A 3,405-nucleotide genomic window follows, 5' to 3' on the forward strand; every position below is an offset into this window, starting at 1 on the left:
AGTTTAGCTGTTAATTTAACTTCAGGTAAAGGTTGTAATTAATAGTGTGAGATTATGGATTGTACATTTGGTTTGTAATAACCAATGTCACTTTTGGAAATATTTTCGGAGGCTATAACTTGTGTGTGTATAAGAGATTTGGATATTTGATGTTGTATTTACGGATATTGTGAGATAATATATATGTTATATGATTTGATGGATATGTGACGTCCCGGATTCATGGCCCCAAATTTGGGGGTGTTACATAAGTGGTATCAGAGCAATAAGTTATAGTACTTAGAGACGAGAGTGTTAGGAGTTACATCTAAATAAGAGAGTAACGTAAGAACTTATATAGAGTTTATTATTGGACTACCGGATGTAGTGCCAATGAGTATGTTAGATTGAAATGTTGACTTGAGGTCATATATTTGGACCGATAGAATCTTTAAGAGAGCGGAAGAATAATGGGAAAAGTGGTGGGATCGTATATGAGTTATTAAGGACTTTGACATAGAAAAAGGAGCAGAGACTCTAGAGCAGTTGAGGTAGAGGCGGTATTTCCAGTACCCCTGGTTGAATTGATTAGAATGAAACGTGTCACCTATAGTTCTACATAGTTTCCAAGAGGAGGTAGAATATGTAAGAATGAAGACGTTTAAACTTCATTACGCAAGAAAGGTTATTTAGTACCTGAATTAGTTGAAGGTGTTGACTTGTCTATGAGATTGGATTTCCCACGAGAAGCAGGGATTTAATTAGAAATCATGTCTTCTATATCATTGAGGATGTTATTGCCCTCGAGGAAGATAATTTTATGTTTTACGAGAATATTATTATAAGGCGAGTTTGCTAGATGACATCACGAGATTCTTAGTACATTCGACCATAATGGTTCAACTCCGAGATCAAGGACATTGGGAATTGATGACATGACTTGAATGAAGGTGCATATGGCTGTAAAGAGTGAAGCAATGATCTGAGAACCTACCGAGAGTGGAGACCAACGAGCCTGTAACTATATTCTTTCCTAGGACTTTTGTCAGGGACTACATATATATTAACTCGTATATCTTCATCTTCATTGACATATCGATTCACCTGTGTGAGATATGAATTTCAGGTTGGCTATAGGGGGAGGACGTATATATTTACGAACCCCAATATATTAAGTGATTTTGATATGATTTTGAGAGACACACTAGTGGGTGACTGGTATTATGAAGATGAGGAGATGTCATCATCTTCGAACTGGTGATGATAAAGTTCATGAGTGACCCTCGACTTAGTTTGGTATCTACTGGCTGGTGCACTATTTCATCTAAAAAAAATCATTTCCCAGTGTTACCTTGATCATTTGTATCAAGTAATCCTTCTAGTTTATTTCCAACTTTGGACATAACCAACATTTAATATATATTTTTCTAAACCAGGATATCCAAAGTCTTTCATGCTATCCAAGAACTTTTTTTTCAAGGTTTATAAACATCTTGTTTGGTTGTGACCCTTTTTACTTTTCTTTTAACATGTTATCCGAGTAGGCATGAATTTCTGCAGTGGCTATGATGTTGAGATTTTGTACTCTGATTGAAACTGGCTCTTAATATATTTCTTATGAATGACTAGTTAATTGTTCTAACTAGTTAAAATTTTAACGTTATGATGAAAAGGTAGTTAATTTTCCTAGCTAGTTGTTATGTTTTAAATTAGTTGAAACTGGATGATTTGGTTTAGTTAGTTGTTAGATGTTTCTTGAAATGGACTAGTTATTATTTCACTAGTCTAACTTCTAATCAGTTTTTTAAACGAATTAGCAATGCATCTTATACGCAGAAATGTATGATGATGAAATTTCTAAATGATAATTTAATTGAGAGCTAACCAGGTCGCCCACGAAACTAGAATTCTTATCTAGTTTTGTCAAACTTGTGTCACTTGAATATTCTATTCTTTCATTCATACATCGAATATTCATTCAAAATCTTAAATAATTGAACAACAAACTGCTTGATTCTTTATTTATCATGAAATAGAATTCTTTTTTCTGATTGATATTATTGATGCAACCTTGTTGGTTGACTTTTATTAGTGAGATTATTTAGGATTTTCCTTTTATTATTTAAGAGGAAAAGTATTCGTCCGATATGGATATCCTATAAAGATTGTCCATATGATAATTGTATCTAACAATTATTGTTTTCAAAGAATATTCTCTATAATATCAAAATATGAAATTTTAAGGACATGGAAGCATAAACCTCATTGTATTATTTCAATTATTTTATTTTTTTAGTATTGAGGCTCCTTGTATATAGGGCTCATTATTATTATTGAAACATCTGATGTTGAAATCTTATAATAATTATCTAAATGACATTGATATTTTGAAATCATTTCTTTCGAGGGTGATTATTTTATGGTGAACGGGAGGTACAGTTGTCAATCGTTGCATTAATATGAGGTTGAAAACTAAGTGTACTAATTGTGCATCTGGAATATTATGCTATGTTATTATTCTTTTTTAGGAATAATATATTTAGAACACGCTATAAGGACCTTTAATGTGTTTAAGGAATGATATGGGGAATACTTATGTGGTGGAAGATATTCTTCTACTAAATTTTATCGGTATAAGTATTTTAATGAATTCTGGAGCTACCAAGCCTTTATGAATTTGAGGAATAGATATTGTAAGAACTGAAGAAAAGACCAGTAATAACTCGGTGTTAGCAAGACCTGATGATAGAGGGGACTTTGTAAATTATAGTGATGCATCCCTTAAGATTTGAAGATGTAGGTAGATATAACATGAAAATGTGATTGATATTAGTCTAAACCACTCAAGGAGTATGAGATAAGATATCCACCAGTTAGCCGCGATGATGTTTGAACAAAGGAATTGGAAATAGTAATTTTGGAGAAAAGGGTGAATTTTTTTTCCCGGAAGAGCCTTAAGTACATTGTCGAAATAAGAGGAACTACAAGTGAGGTTGAAAAGATGGTTGGAATTAACCAAGGACTATAATTCAAATAGAAGGTCTTTTCGAGCTTGTGCTTTTAAAGGTAACATCTTCAACACCCACCATCTCTAGCATGATCTTCTATAAAGTTAAATGAACTGATGAATAGTGATTTTCATGGAGTTTTGATTTATAATTGATAATGAAAGCATGTATATTAGTATATATTATAGTTAGTTGTTTTATGTTTAAAGGTGAATTGTTGGTTGAGTTTTGAAGTTGTATTATGAGTTTTCCTTGAGAATTAATGGAGGATTTGACTGTTAGGAGGGATTTTAAGGTGGATGGTGAGTGTGGGATTGATTGGTGTTGATTTAGAAGTAACTTTGAAATGGAAAATGTTACATTTTAAGCCGTTCTGAATGCTCGATTTACATTAACCATACACACTACCTAGAATCTG

This window comes from Apium graveolens, chromosome 8 (assembly GCF_009905375.1).
Source record: "Apium graveolens cultivar Ventura chromosome 8, ASM990537v1, whole genome shotgun sequence".
NCBI lineage: Eukaryota > Viridiplantae > Streptophyta > Magnoliopsida > Apiales > Apiaceae > Apium > Apium graveolens.